The following is a 17259-nucleotide window of genomic DNA, read 5'->3' as shown; positions in this document are numbered from 1 at the left end:
GGGTCCATCCACCCGTCCTCGGACAATGCGATCTGCCCCGGATTTAGGTCCGGAGCTATTGCAGGTGCGATATCCCGAATATTGTCTGACGGTAGGTCTAACCCGTGCTCGTCGCGATTGTTCGGCGCTCCTGGCATAGGCCTGAATCTGTCGAAGATCAAGTCTCCGCGGAAATCGGCCGTGTAGTTCAAGTCTCCGAACTTGACCTGATGGCCAGGGGCATAGTTATCGATTTGCTCCAGATGGCCAAGCGAATTGGCCCGCAGTGCGAAGCCGCCGAACACGAAGATCCGTCCGGGGAGAAAAGTCTCACCCTGGACCGCGTTGTTGTTCATGATAGAAGGAGCCATCGAGCCTTGCAGCGACGACACAGAGGAACTCTCAATGAAAGCACCAATGTCGGTGTCAAAACCGGCGGATCTCGGGTAGGGGGTCCCGAACTATGCGTCTAAGGCTAATGGTAACAGGAGGCAGGGGACACGATGTTTTACCCAGGTTCGGGCCCTCTCGATGGAGGTAATACCCTACTTCCTGCTTGATTGATCTTGATGATATGAGTATTACAAGAGTTGATCTACCACGAGATCGTAGAGGCTAAACCCTAGGAGCTAGCCTATGATGATTATGATTGTTCTCGTCCTATGGACTAAACCCTCCGGTTTATATAGACACCGGAGGAGGCTAGGGTTACACAGAGTCGGTTACAAAGAAGGAGATGTATCATCCGGATCGCCAAGCTTGTCTTCCACGCAAAGGAGAGTCCCATCCGGACACGGGACGAAGTCTTGAGTCTTGTATCTTCACGGTCCATCAGTCCGGCCAAAGTATATAGTCCGGCTGTCCGGATACCCCCTTATCCAGGACTCCCTCAGTGACCGCCCCCAAGGGTTGCCATTTGTACGGGTTCAGTGACCGCCCTCAAGGTCCCTTAGTGGAATCACGGCATCTTGCATTGTGCGAGGGCGTGAGGAGATTACGGTGGCCTTAGTGGCTTCTTGGGGAGCATTGTGCCTCCACCCTGCTCCAAACGGAGATTAGCATCCGCAAGGGTGTGAACTTCGGGATACATCGTCGTCTCCGCGTGCCTCGGTTATCTCTTACCCGAGCCCTTTACTTATGCACTTTACTTTGTGATAGCCATATTGTTTCTTGTCATATATCTTGCTATCACCTAGTTGTTTATCTTTCTTAGCATAAGTTGTTGGTGCACATAGGTGAGCCTAGTTATTGTAGGTTTTGTGCTTGACAAATTAACCGCTAGGTTTATTCCGCATTTGTTCAAGCCTAAAACGTAATTATTTTAAAGTGCCTATTCACCCCCCCTCTAGGCGACATCCACAGTCTTTCAACTAAGAGGTGCTGGAGAGGACACCCGTGGGCCCCACTACCCACCAGGGCACTCCAGGGGCCTCTGGCATGCCCTGGTGCCTTGTGGGCCCCATAGGCCTCCCCCTGCACTTCCTTGGCTCCCAAATTATCTTCTAGGCAGAAAAATCTCCAAAAACTTCCGCTGCATTTGGACCCCGTTTGATGTGGATATTCTACGAAGTAGAAACAAGCAAAAAACAACAACTGGCACTAGGCACTATGTCAATTGGTTAGTTCCAAAAAATGATATAAAGTTCCTATAAACTGAATATAAAACATCCAAGAATGGTAATATAACAACATGGAACAATAAAAAAGTATAGATACGTTGGAGACGTGTCAAGCCACAAGCTCCGACATGGGCACAACAAATTGTAAATTACCTTCAAACATGTCAACTTCCCGATGAGCAAGAAGAAGCTGAAAAAGTAGCCCATCAAGCAAGTATGTGCCAATTTGTAGACAACATTCTATACAGGAAGAGGCCGAATGGGGTGAAATTGAAATGCATTTGCTGGGAAAATGGACAGAAGTTGTTGGTAGAGATACATGATGGGATGTGTGGTTCCCATATTGGGTCAACACACTAGTCGACAAAGCATTCCGGTAAGGTTTCTACTGGCCGAAAACCCTTCAAGATGCAACAACGGTGGTAACCAAATGTGAAGCATGTCAGTTCCATGCCAAGAATATTCATCATCCTCCTCAAGCCCTTTAGACAATCCGCCTCTCTTGGCCCTTCTTAATCTGAGGGCTTGGTATATTGGGCCCCTTCCCTCATGCTACCGAGGCCTTTGAGTTCTTGTATGTGTGAGCCGCGTTGGGATTTCCTCGAAGAGGAGAGGATGATGTAGTACAGTAGAGATAAGCATTTCCCTCAATTAAGAACCAATGTTATCAATGCAGTAGGAGAACCACGCGAAACCTCCTTAACAGCACCTACAGATAAAAGAGCAAATACTTGCACCCAACGCGATCAAGGGGGTTGTTAAGCCCCATGGCGGTTACTTGCAAGGATCAAATCTGATAATGATAGATAGATAAATAAAAACACAAAATAAAAAAAACGGTAAATAAATTGCAGAAAAATATTTTTTGATCTAATATATGGTATAGGTAGACCCGGGGCCATAGTTTTCACAAGAGTTTTCTCTCTCGAAAAAAGCATACGGTGGGTAAACAAATTACTGTTGGGCAGTTGATAGAAAAGCGCATAGTTATGATGATATTCAAGGTAATGATCATGTATATAGGCATCACATCCGACACAAGTAGACCGACTCCTGCCTGCATCTACTACTATTACTCCACCCATCGACCGCTATCCAGCACAGATCTAGAGTATTAAGTTCATAAGAAACGGAGTAACGTCTTAAGCAAGATGACATGATGTAGACAAAGTAAATCAAACCAACATGAATAAACTCCGTCATTTTCCCATTAATGGAAACAATACAAATATGTGTCTTGTCCCCTTCCGTCACTGGGATATAGAGCATTGCAAGATTGAACCCATTACAAAGCACCTCTCCCGTTGCAAGATCAATCAATCTAGTTGGCCAAACCAAACGGATAGATCAGAGAGAAATGCAAAGATATAATAATCATGCATAAAAGAATTCAGAGAAGAATCAATTAATATTCATGAATAATTTGATCATAAACCCACAATTCATCGGATCCCAATAAACACACCGCAAAAGAAGATTACATTGAATAGATCTCCAAGAACATCAAGGAGAACATTGTATTGAAGATCAAAGAGGGAGAAGAAGCCATCTAGCTAGTAGCTATGGACCCGTAGTTCTATGGTAAACTACTCACACATCATCGGAAGGGCGTCAAGGTTGATGTAGATGCCCTATGTGATCCATTTCCCCTTCAGCGGGGTACCGGAAAAGGCCTCCAGATGGGATCACGGAAGAACAGAAACTTGCGATGGCAAAAAAAGTATTTTGGGTGGTTCTCTGATGTATTGGGAATATATGGGAATTTATAAAGGTGGTATTAGGTCAAGAGGTGCCACGAGGGGGCCACAAGCCTATAGGGCGCACCCCCTGGGACGCGCCTCCCAAGCTTGTCGCTCGCTCATGGCTCTTCAAGTCTTCTCCCGAACCTTCTAGGGCCCCTTCTGGTCCAGAAAAATTAATCCAAAGTTTTTTCTCCGTTTGGACTTTGTTTGATATTGATTTTCTGAAAAGCCAAAAACGGGCAAAAATAGCAACTAGCACTTGGCACTAGGTTAGTAGGTTAGTCCAAAAAATGATATATAATTGCATATAAAACATCCAAGATTGATACTATAATAGCATGGAACAATAAAAAATTGTAGATATGTTGGAGACGTATCAAGCATCTCCAAGCTTAATTCCTGCTCATTTTCGAGTAGGTTAATGATAAAAAAAAATTTTGATGTGGAATTCTACCTAACATGTTCTTCATGTAATCTTTCTTTTATGGTATGAATATTTAGATCCAAATAATTCAATGCAATAGTCTATAGTTTGACATAAACACATGTATACTCAGGCATACCAACAAGCAATCATGCTTTTCAAAATATAAATGCTAAAGAAAGCTATCCCTACAAAATCATATAGCCTTGTCATGCTCCATATTCTTAACATAAAATATAAATCATGCACTCCCTCGATGTCAGCCCAGCAATAGGTTCATACTTTTTAATGCGCTTCAACTTTTTCAACCCCATGCAATACGTGAGCACAAGCCATGGATATGGCACTATGGTTGGAATAGAGTATGGTGGTAGAGATTAATTTGGAGAAGACAAAAAAGAAGAAAGTCTCACATCGACGAGGCTAATCAACGGGCTATGGAGATGTCCATCGATTAATGCCAATGCAAGGATTAGGGATTGCCATGCAACGGATGCACTAGGAGCTATAAGTGTATGAAAGCTCAAAATGAAAACTAATAGGGTGTGCATCCAACTTGCTTTCTCTAGAAGACCTTGGGCATTTGAGGAAGCCCATCATAGGAAAATACAAGCCAAGTTCTATAAGAAAAATTCCCACCATTTATATGAAAGTGACTACATAGGAGACTCTATATGAAAAACATGGTGCTACTTTGAAGCACAAGTGTGGAAAAAGATAGTAACATTGCCCCTTCTGTCTTTTTCTCTCATATTTTTTGGTGGGATCTTTTTTAGCCTTTTTTCTGGGCTCTTTTTGGCCTCTTATTTTTTTCTCACTTGGGACAACGTTGTAATAATGATAATGATGATCATCACACTTCTATTTACTTACAACTTAAAATTACAACTCGATACTAGAACAAAATATGACTATATGAATGCCTCCGGTAGTGTACCAGGATGTGCAATGATCTAGCATAACATGTATAAAAAATGATGAATGGTAGCTGAGCCACAAATACTATGTCAGCTGTATGATCATGCAAAGCAATATGACAATGATGATGTGTGTCATAATAAAGGAATGGTGGAAGTTGTGTAACATCCCAAAATTCTATATTTTGGAATGTCATATTAAATAAATGATTATGATTGTTTGTTGATTGCTATTTTGATGCTAGAATGTTTGCTTAGACGAATGAAATGTTTGACTTCATAAATTTCATTGGAGAGTGACGTATAGTCTTTTCAATTTTTCTGAGAGCGATATAATCTTCAACAACTATACCAGGCAAGTTCACTTTGACCACATGTTCATACATATGTTTTTATTGCATTTACTGTCACCTTGCAACATTACCTCCAGTAGTTATATTGAATCTAGTAGTTGAGTAGAAGCATGAGGTAGGAAACCACACCCATGTTACTGAGCCCCGGGTACGTTATTTATTTTAATGCTACGTATTGTAGACGGGAATTGGTATGAGTGTTCATGAGTGGTGTGACGATGACCCTATGTCAATGAGAACAACTTCATGATGGCAACTTTAAGACCTGAAGGACCTCAAGACTTCAATACTCGAGACAAAATTTCAATACACACTACTGGCTGGAATGGTCGGAGGTACCTGGAGTAACCAGGAGAACTGCCTACTGTGAGCTGGAGTAGGCCATTACTCATGCGGAAAGTTCCACCCAGACTCAAAAAAATAGATGGATACTTCATGCCCAGAAGCTTACATGTGCAGCCACAAGTCATTATGGGCTCTGGCTTGGTTGATCTTAGTTGTGACTCTAGATGGACAGTGCTATCAAATGTAGACGGACGGTAGGGTTGCATGGGTATCATCAGTGGTCAGGGAAACTCTCTGAAAGACCATGTTTTGTTCATCTTGTTCTCAAACAACCGGCAGTGCAAGGACATAAAAGGAGGGAATGATTCTTGTGGGTCAAGTGCAGAAGACTCTACAGAGTTTTAAAACCTAATCGATTAGCCGTGTTCCCGGTTATGGACAATTTGAGCCTCTAGAATTGGATCTATATCGGAACTCTCAACATCGGACTGATAATTAATTAGGGGCAACTTATAATTATGGGCTATGAGACATCAGTTGGTGGAACCATGTCATATTAGATAACTTTGTAGTGAAGACTCCTGACATTCCTTTGTTGTAGGGAAAATAAAACCAGCTTTTATGCAAAACGTCTTAGAGCTACCACAACCATATTGCATATAGAATAGAGTTTTCATCTGCTTTCTATTGTGATCTTGACGGTACATTCAATGTACTGACCTACATGGTTGCAACTCTCATGTTGTAGATATTTCTACGAAGAGAAAGAGTTACGATTTAGGGTTATGGTCTACACTCAACTTGCCGTTGGTGTTGATGGGACTCCACACCCTTATTCATTTGTTTCCACTATGATAAATAACATATAGTATGGATCTACGGTATTTATTTTACATGTGATGTTATGGTATTTCATAGAAGTATTGTGTGTGCCAGCATACTGGTCAAGGGATGGCATAGAAAGCACATACACTTGACCATATTGGACCGGGTCGCTACAGATCCTTAGTTATTTCATGATTTAGAAGAATAAAAGTTTAATATGATCTAGTTCTAGTGCTTGCTTCGTGATCTAACTATCTATGTAATCATGTGTGAGAGTTATATTATAGAGAGTAGTTTGAGTTTTGCTTCTTTACTTCCTTGTTTCAATCTTAGTAATAAAAAGGAATAAAAGATTATATGCTAGTCCCATGGGGGGTAATAACTTCACATAGAAAGAGTATGGTTGATAAAATTTATTGGGAATTAACAAACATAGCATTGGTCATTGATGCAAGACTAATAGAGGAAGAGAGGATGCACATATAAATACAATATCTTGGACATCTTTTATGATTGTGAGCCGCCATCAAATATTTTCTACTTGGTCAAATAGTTGATGTTGGGCAAGGAAGACAACGTAATGAGTTATGTTTGCTTATATTCACATAGAAGTTATATTCTCATCGATCCTCTAACCTGTGGCACTTGCTTATAATCTTTTGCTAGCCAAAGCTTCGCGCTAAGTAGAGATACTACTTATTCATCCTTAACCCTTAAACCCAGGCTCTGGTCATGAGAGTCCATCATATCTACCTATGGATTGAGTAAGTCCTTCAAGTAAGTTGTCATCGGTGCAAAAGCAATAAAAATTGCTCCTAAATATGTATGATCTTTTATTATAAGGGAAAATAAGCTTCGAATGATCTTGTGATGGTAAAGAAATAAAAGTGATGGCTGCATAATAAATGTTGCTATTGATACGTCCATTTTGCATCATGTTTTTATATCGATATTTATAGCATTATGGGCTGTTACTACACATTATGTCACAATACTTATGCCTTTTCTCTCTTATTTTACAAGGTTTACATGAAGAGGGAGAATGCCGGCAGCTGGAATTCTGGGTTGGAAAAGGAGCAAATATTAGAGACCTATTCTGCACAACTCCAAAAGTCCTGAAACTGCATGGAGGCACTTTTTGGAATTAATAAAAAATACTGGCGAGAGAATCAACCAGAGGGGGACCCCACCCTAGCCATGAGGGTGGGGGCGAGCCCTACCCACCTGGGCGCGTCCCCCTGCCTCGTGGGCCACCTGGCAGGCCTATGATGCCCATCTTCTGCTATATGAAGTCTTTCGTCCTGGAAAAAATCAGAAGGAAGCTTTCGGGACGAAGCACCACCGTCTCGAGGTGGAACCTTGGCGGAACCAATCTGGGGCTCCGGCGGAGCTGTTCTGCCGGGGAAACATCCCTCCGGGAGGGGGAAATCGTCACCATCATCATCACCATCGATCCTCTCATCGGGAGGGGGTCAATCTCCATCAACATCTTCACCAGCACCATCTCTTCTCAAACCCTAGTTCATCTCTTGTATTCGATCTTTGTCTCAAAACCTCAGATTGGTACCTGTGGGTTGCTAGTAGTGTTGATTACTCCTTGTAGTTGATGCTAGTTGGTTTATTCGGTGGAAGATCATATTTTCAGATCCTTTTATGCATATTAATACCCCTCTGATTATGAACATGAATATGATTTGTGAGTAGTTACGTTTGTTCCTGAGGACATGGGAGAAGTCTTGCTATTAGTAGTCATGTGAATTTGGTATTCGTTTGATATTTTGATGAGATGTATGTTGTCTTTCCTCTAGTGGTGTTATGTGAACGTTGACTACATGAAACTTCACCATTATTTGGGCCTAGGGGAAGGCATTGGGAAGTAATAAGTAGATGATGGGTTGCTAGAGTGACAGAAGCTTAAATCCTTGTTTATGCGTTGCTTCGTAAGGGGCTGATTTGGATCCATATGTCTCATGCTATGGTTACGTTTACCTTAATTCTTCTTTCATAGTTGCGGATGCTTGCGAGATTAGTTAATCATAAGTGGGATGCTTGTCCAAGGAAGGGCAGCACCCAAGCACCGGTCCACCCACATATCAAATTATCAAAGTAACGAACGCGAATCATATGAGCGTGATGAAAACTAGCTTGACGATAATTCCCATGTGTCCTCGGGAGCGTTTTCCTTTATATAAGAGTTTGTCCAGTCTTGTCCTTTGCTACAAAAATTATTGGGCCACCTTGCTGCACCTTGTTTACTTTTGTTACTTGTTACCCGTTACAAATTACCTTATCACAAAACTATCTCTTACTGATAATTTCAGTGCTTGCAGAGAATACCTTACTGAAAACTGCTTGTCATTTCCTTCTGCTCCTCGTTGGGTTCGACACTCTTACTTATCGAAAGGACTACAATAGATCCCCTATTCTTTTGGGTCATCAAGACTCTTTTCTGGCGCTGTTGCCGGGGAGTGAAGCGCCTTTGGTAAGTGGAATTTGGTAAGGAAATAATTTGTATAGTGTGCTGAAATTTATTATCACTTGTTACTATGGAAAGTAATCCTTTGAGGGGCTTGTTCGGGGTATCTTCACCCCGTCCAGTAGAGCAAAGAGTTGCTCCTCAACCTACTGAACCTACTGAAAATGTTTACTTTGAAATTCCTTTGGGTATGATAGAGAAACTGCTAGCTAATCCTTTTATAGGAGATGGAACATTGCATCCCGATTTGCACCTAATCTATGTGGATGAAGTTTGTGAATCATTTAAGCTTGCAGGTATGCCGAGGATGTTATAAATAAGAAGGTATTCCCTTTATCTTTGAAGGGAAAGGTATTGACATGGTTTAGGCTATGTGATGATATGGGATCATGGAACTACAACCGATTTAAATTGGAATTTCATCAGAAGTTTTATCCTATGCATCAGGTTCAGTGTGATCATAATTATATATATAATTTTTGGCCTCACGAAGGAGAAAGCATTGCTCAAGATTGGGGGAGGCTTAAGTCAATGTTATATTCATGTCCCAATCATGAGCTCTCAAGAGAAATTATTATTCAAAAATTTTATGCTCGGCTTTCTCTTAATAATCGCCCCATGCTCGATACTTCTTGTACTAGTTCTTTTATGATGAATACTATTGAATTCAAATGGGATTTATTGGAAAGAATTAAACACAACTCTGAAGATTGGGATCTCGACGAAGGTAAGGAGTCAGGTATAACACCTAAGTTTGATTGTGTTAAATCTTTTATTGATACCGATGTTTTCCATGAATTTATCACTAAATATGGACTTGACTCTGAGATAGTAGCTTCTTTTTGTGAATCATTTGCTACTCAGGTTGATCTCCCTAAGGAGAAGTGGTTTAAATATCATCTTCCCATTGAAGTAAAAGTAGTTGAACATATTAAAGTTGAAGAAAAGACTATCACTTATAACGTTGATCCTATTGTCCTACCGCTTATATTGAGAAGCCACCTTTCCCTGTTAGAATAAAGGATCATGCTAAAGCTTCAACTGTGGTTCGTAAGAGTAATACTAGAACACCTACACCCCCTAAGCAAATTAGAGTTGAACCTAGTATTGCTACAGTTAAAGATCTTTTGGCCGATAATATTGATGGGCATGTTATTTACTTCTGTGATGAAGCTGCTAGAATTGCTATACCCGATACTAAAATAAACATAGACCTGTTGTAGGTATGCCTGTTATTACTGCTAAAATAGGATATCATTGCTATCATGGCTTATATGATATGGGTGCTAGTGCGAGTGCATACCTCATTCTTTATACAAAGAAATTATGCATGATATTGCCCTGCTGAGTTAGAAGGTATTGATGTTATAATTAAGCTTGCCAATAGAAATACTATTTCACCAGTTGAAATTGTTAGAGATGTTGAAGTCTTGTGTGGGAAAGTTAAATATCCTGCTGATTTTCTTGTTCTTTGTTCCCCACGAGATGAATTTTGCCCCCATTATATTTGGTAGACCCTTCTTGAATACTATTAATGCTAAGATAGATTGCAAAAAGGATGTTGTTACAATTGGTTTAGGGGATATGTCTCATGAGTTTAATTTTGTTAAATTTCATAGACAACCCCATGATAAAGAGTTGCCTAGTAAAGATGAAATTATTGGTCTTGCTTCTATTGTCATGCCTCCTAATGATCCTTTAGAACAATATTTGCTAGACCATGAAAATGATATGTTCATGAATGAAAGAAGGGAAATAGATGAAATATTCTTTAAACAAGGACCTATTTTGAAACACAACTTGCCTCGACCCAAGGGTGATCCCGTGTTTGAGCTTAAACCATTACCTGAAACTCTTAAATATGCCTATCTTGATGAAAAGAAGATATATCCAATTATTATTAGTGTTAACCTTTCAGAGCAGGAAGAAGAGAAATTATTGAAAACTCTTAAGAAGCACCGTGCTGCTATTGGATATACTCTGGATGATGTTAAGGGCATTAGTCCCACTCTATGCCAACACAAAATCAAATTGGAGAAAGACGCTAAACCGATTGTTGATCACCAACACGGTTAAATCCTAAGATGAAAGAAGTGGTAAGAAAAGAAATACTAAAGCCTCTCGAGGCAGGTATAATTTATCCCGTTGCTGGTAGTCAGTGGGTAAGTCCTGTCCATTGTGTGCCTAAGAAGGGAGGTATTACTGTTGTTCCTAATGATAAAGATGAATTGATCCCACAAAGAATTGTTATAGGTTATAGAATGGTAATTGATTTCCGCAAATTAAATAAAGCTACTAGAAAAGATCATTAGCCTTTACCTTTTATTGATCAAATGCTAGAAAGATCATCTAAACATACACATTTTTGCTTTCTAGATGGTTATTCTGGTGTCTCTCAAATACCTGTGTCAAAAGAGGATCAGGATAAGACCACTTTTACATGCCATTTCGGTACCTTTGCTTATAGACATATGCCTTTTGGTTTATGTAATGCACCTACTGCCTTTCAAAGATGCATGATGGCTATATTCTCTGATTTTTGTGAAAATATTGTTGAGGTTTTCATGGATGATTTCTCCGTGTATGGAACTTCTTTTGATGATTGCTTGAGCAACCTTGATCAAGTTTTGCAGAGATGTGAAGAAACTAAACTTGTCTTGAATTGGGAGAAGTGCCACTTTATGGTTAATGAAGGTGTTGTCTTGGGGCATAAAATTTCTGAAAGAGGTATTGAAGTTGATAAAGCTAAAGTTGATGCCATTGAAAAGATGTTGTGTCCCAAGGACATTAAAGGTATAAGAAGTTTCCTTGGTAATGCCGGTTTTTATAGGAGGTTCATTAAGGACTTCTCTAAAATTTCTAGGCTTCACTCGACTGTATGAGATTTCCAATGGCTTCACTCGAAGGGATTGGGCAGGTGTAGGATTTTGAGATTTCCAATGGCTTCACTCAAAAGGATTGGGTAGGTGTAGGATTTTGAGATGGGCATCACTTGGAAACTTTTCCTTAGTTTTACCTCGACCCCCTTTAACAGTACGATGTTTCCTATGACTCAAGAAAGAGAAAATGAAACTATGAAAACAAAAGTCTTCACGCTTCATAATCCTCGCATCAATATCAAAGTCTTCAAGGTCACACCAATTTCCTCAGTTTTGAAGTCTTTAAGAAAACCAAAGTCTTCAACTGAAGACATTCATTTTTAGGGGTCGACTTTCATCGTAAATATCAAACTCCTCATAGACTTATAGAACCTGTGTACACTCACAAACACATTAGTCCCTTAACCTATAAGTCTTCAATACACCAAAATCACTAGGGGGCACTACATGCACTAACAATCTCCCCCTTTTTGGTGATTGATGACAAATAGGTTAAGTTTTCACCGGGGATAAACATATGAAGTGGAAATACTGATATTGAGGAATTTGATTGCAAGATATAGAAGAACTCCCCCTGAAGATGTGCATATTTGAGGAATTTGCTTTGGATAGCAAATGCACATATAAGAGCAATATCATGGAGATTTCCCACTATATCTTGTAATTAATACATGCATTTAGCATATGATATGATGAATTTGAAATGCATGATGAAATATGGGCTCTGATGAATTCAGCATGCATCCATTAAGGTTCTTGAGGAATAAACATGCAGAAAAACAGTTCAAAAGAGTCAGAGCACCATAGGACTTAAGTTTACAAGTCATTCGAGCAAACACCTCAGAAGAGAAAGAGTTGTAACTTAAAGAAAAAACGCCCATATATAAGAGACCTGCTTGAAGACTAGCTCAAATTTCTCCCCCTTTGTCATGAATGACCAAAAGGGACAAAAAATGAGGACTAATGCCGCTAAAGAATATCATCAAGATGTCGATGGACGAGCGCCAGCGTTGTTGGGGTCTTGCATTGAAGTAGGGCCTGCCGCAGTGTCGTTCAAGTCTTCAGCTTCATCCATCTTGCGCGATGAAGAATATGAGCTGGCGACCAGGGGAGGAGCTTTGACCTTCTTGAATTTCTTAGAAGGTGGCTGAGACCAATCAAAGTCCTCTTGGAAGCCCATCTACTTGAGATCTTCATCACCGTAGAGGTGAGACAATACGGCCCAAGTGCGATCAAATACTTCATGCAAGTAGTGGTGGTTCTTCTTCACAGTGTTTTGCGTGATAGACATATTCTGAAGAATTGAGGGAAGTTGACGCTTGACCCACTTGTGATTGTGATCGACCTTCTAATGAAGACTTAAGAGAAGCTCACGATCGGTCATCACTCATGGAGCAGTGGCCTGAGGATTTTGCTTTGAAGCTTTTGCGGCAGAGTCTTGTGTTGCGGAGTCATTATTGATGGAATAGGATGCAACTTTGTGAAACTGTCCATCCAATGGATGAGTGCCTTCATCAATAACAGCTGCTTTGCCTTTCTCATAAAGTGAGGAAATAGTTCTTTTGAGGACTTCAATAGGTGGCAAATAGCCGAGATGATGTTAAAAGTCAGCCTAGTAATGAATTGAAGACCTTGATCTGATGAATTTCATGATCCAGGGAGCATAAGGCTTCAACTCAAAAGGTGACAGAGCAGCATTGGCCAAAGTCCTCATGAAGAAATCATGGTAGTTGATAGGAATGCCATGAATAATGTTGAACAAAAAATTTCTTCATGATGCCAACAACCTCTTCTTCATCAGAGTTGTGGCCCTTGATTGGACTTAGGGTTTTGGTCAATATGCGATACACTGTCCTTGGCACATAGAGCAATTCCTTCATGAGGAATGTGGTCCTTGGATCTTGGCCAACCTTCAAAGGCTTCATCAGCACTTGCTTCAAATGATTTGAGAGTTCAGGTTCCTCATAAATGAGCCTTGCACCTTTAGTGGGAGGACTGATTGGGATGGCATGAAGCAATTCAGAGGCTGGAGCTTGTTAATGAGTATTTTTAAACATCCAATTGAGCACCCATGAATTCACATCTTCCACATTGCCAGTGATGTGCAGTGCAACGTAGAATTGAAGAATGTGTCCTTCATTCCAATCACAGATGTCAGTGCAGAAGTTTAACAGCCCAGCATCATGAAGAACACTCAGGATAGGAGTGAAGCACGGGAGAGATTCCATATCCACATGAGGAATTTAACGGTGCTCAAATACTTTGTCATTATCAAATAGGAGTGAAGAATAAAAGTTCATCTGCCTGGCTGTCTAGAAGCGCTTGCGTCAAAGTCTTGTAGAGTCATAGGGATCGAAGTCCATGAAGAAATGATGCTCAGCAAAGAAATCATCAGCTTTGAATTTCTTCTTCTTGGTATGAGGATTTTGTGGCTTGGGCTGAAGATTAATAGTTGAAGTCTTCACAGCCTCTTGCACAAAACCTCTGGAGCCACAGATTGAGGAATTTAAGCAGCAGATTCAGGAGCAGTAGCCTTGGTCTCCATTTCTTCAGCATTAGTAGCTGGTACTTCTTCTGGAATAGAATGAAGGGAATTTTGAAGTCCTTTAGAGCCCGTATGAATTTCTTCAGTTTGCATAGGGGACTGAGGAATTTGATGTAGAGGAGTGGTCAATGGTGAATTGGGATGCAGCCTTTCCCAATAGTCATCATTCAAAACAGGTGATGTAGACCCGATGTCCACATCCTCATCTTCTTCATCTATTTCTTCAATGCCTGCCTCTTTAGTGTGAACTGAGGCATGTGCGATGATACCAGAGGGGTTGAAGGGATATCATCCACTTCAATATCTTCATCCAACTGCTCTAAAGAAGCAGCAGAAGGTTTCTCTTCATCTGAGTCATCAGGGATGACATATTCCTCACCAAAGGGAACAATCTCCTTTGATGGCATGCTTGAGATAGGAACAACATCAATGGGGTTGGTGAATGAGCTTGTCAAAGTCTTCACTTTCTTGGGAGCTAAAGACTCTGCAGTTTCTGATGTTTTCCTTTTCTTCATGGATGCCTTCTCTGCAACTTTAGTTTTCTTCACTTCTGATGCAGAAGGAAGAGTGACTTTCTTCATCTGAGATGACTTTGTAGGAGGAGCAGATGAAATTGGTGCAGTTTCTTAAGGCATAACTGATGCAGTTGCCCTGGCATGCTCAGTGTGTTCAGGTGTAGCAGCAGATTCTTCAGCTGGCCTGGGTTGTTCTTCAGGCTCAACATTGGAGGTTTTCCTGGCAGTTTCTTCAAGAGCTGGAATTTCTTCAGCAGCCCTGGTGCTTTCAGTTTGTTCAACAGTCTGATTTTCATCAGTTGTGCTAGCATTCTCTTCAGTAGGCTGAGCAGATGCTTCAGCTTGAGGAATTTCTTGTTGCGATGTAGCTGCAACATTTGGTTTGAATCCCTTCGCCATTTTGACAAATCTGACTTTGGCACCTAGCCAATCTGCACGATAAGCGTCAAATTCATCACTGAGAGCTTTGATCTCCTTTTGTAGATTTACAAGTTCTTCAGGAGACATGTTTACAACATTCTTCTTCAGAAAACGCTCCTTGTTGTGTTGAGCTTTATTCACTTGTGTGGCCTTTTCTAACTTCCATTTTTCTTCGCCTATGAAGGCATTGAGCATGTGACTTTGGCCAGGAGTGAGGTTCAAGTTAGGCAGAGGAGTGTTAGGGTCCTTGTGCCATAGGTCAATGAAATCAAGGATCAACTTTGGATCCAGCAAGAGTGGCACTGCACTGCCTTTGGCTCTAGCGGCCTTTGCTTGCCTGTCTCTGATGATCTCAGCGAGTTCTTCATCATCAGCCTCATCGTCACTTGACAAAACTTGAAAGGAAACATGCTTCTTGTGAGGACTTGGCCTTGAGACTCGTCCAACATTGGCCTTTTTCTTCAGCAAGGTTGGACCTGTTGAGGACTGTGTGGAGCTGAGGAACTTGCAGATGCTCCTGAAGCAATACAGATTCCTGTAGTCCGTTGGCACATGGCAAGACGCACATGTGTTGAGGACTTTGCAGCTGCAGTTGAAGACTTTGCGGCAACTGAGGGAATTGGAGCTGCCTTTGAAGTGGTTGCCTGAGGAATAGGCCGTGAGGGCATAGCAGTTGAGGAACTTGGTTTTACTGCTGTTGCTTTGGCATGGCCTTCTTGGGCTTGCTAGCAGAGGCCTCAATAGCAGCAGCAGAATCTTCATTGAATTTCTTCACTGCTTCCTTTGCCATTTTAGCCAACTTGGCTTGACGCTTGGCCCATTCCTTGGGAAAGTCCTCACCTCTTCTGATGCTAGAGGGATCAGCTTCTTGGCCTGGAGCTAATGGAGGTCTTGGGCATGGAGGGTGTAAAGTGAATTTCTTCATGTACTTTGGAGTAACATATCAATACTCCCTCCATTCTATTGCCCATCTCCTCTCAATCCTCTGAATGCACACTTTGCGCTGATTTTTGTTCTCCTTGCCATGAGTTGCTTCATCAGGAGTACAATATTCATCATAGATGTCTTCAGGGATTTCAAACGTTGTATTTGTTTCTGGCCTCTTTCCTCCCTTCTGAGGTCTTTTACCATCAGCCATTTTCTTCAATTGAGGATTTTGAACAATTGAAGTTTCTGAGGAGGTATGCAATTTATCTTCGAGGAACGCTGCAAATGAGTTAAGTTGATGAGAATCTAGTGATTCAGCAGCGGACATTTTGTACCTGTGAACAGAGTATAGGTGCGAAGAATTTGGAGAGGTCATATGCGTTCTCAGAATTTTTTCAAAAGAATCAAGTTTGAGGAATTTGACCATGGGTGTCTTCGGGAATTTCACTAAGCGTTCTTGACTTAGGTTCCAGAGTTTCATAGATTTGAAAATCCACACAACTGAGGAATCTTCAAGAAAAACATAGCTTAGGGAAACAAATAAAGAATAGATGCATCTTGGTGTTTAAGGATAGGGAAGTTGAAGAATAAACACCTTTTGAAGATTTCGTGGAAATCATCAAAATCAAAGTAGGGTAGTAAAATCAGATTTTAATTACCCTGGACGAAGAACACGACGAACTAGAAGTGGAAGTGGAGAAGTTCATCAGTTCAGATCTCCCACGCCCTAACTTGGCAGCGGGAGACAGCTACGGCGGCGGCGGAGTGAAGATTTCTGCAGCTGGCGCGAGTACGATGGGCACAAGGTTGAGGCAGTGACGCTCTTCCTCACCGGCGACAATGGAGAGTAGCAGTGGAGCTAGGTCAGAGAGCTTGAGCGAGGGGATTGAGATCGAGCGGAGTGAATGAGGTCTGAGGAGGGCGAGGGGTATTTATAGCCACGGTGAAAACTGCCTGTCCGAAGAAATTGGACGAACATGCCCCTGACCCTTGCCATCCTAGCGACATGTGTCACCCATGTAAAGAGAGGTGGAGATCGTGTTAGATCGTGGGTGAATAGATTAATCTTATCGAGGGATGTAGAACGGTTTGAGCGGCAAAAGCCGAAAATTCAGATATGAAAATTTTAATGTTACGTTCGCAAATTCTTCAGCATTTGAACAGGTTTCAAATAGAATGCACATGAAGAATTTGTGAACAGACTGGGTTGAGTTTAGCATAGAGGGGGAACGGGTCTGATCACATTCACTTAGAGAAAAAAATCAACTTGAAGAATTAGCAATAAGTGAATGCTGTAGAGGACATGAAAACTCAAATATATATATATATATATATATATATATATATATATAT

The sequence above is a fragment of the Triticum dicoccoides genome, chromosome 3B (assembly GCF_002162155.2).
Source record: "Triticum dicoccoides isolate Atlit2015 ecotype Zavitan chromosome 3B, WEW_v2.0, whole genome shotgun sequence".
In the NCBI taxonomy this organism is placed as follows: domain Eukaryota; kingdom Viridiplantae; phylum Streptophyta; class Magnoliopsida; order Poales; family Poaceae; genus Triticum; species Triticum dicoccoides.
The sequence above is the reverse complement of the archived record's forward strand: the minus strand, read 5'-3'. Positions refer to the sequence as shown.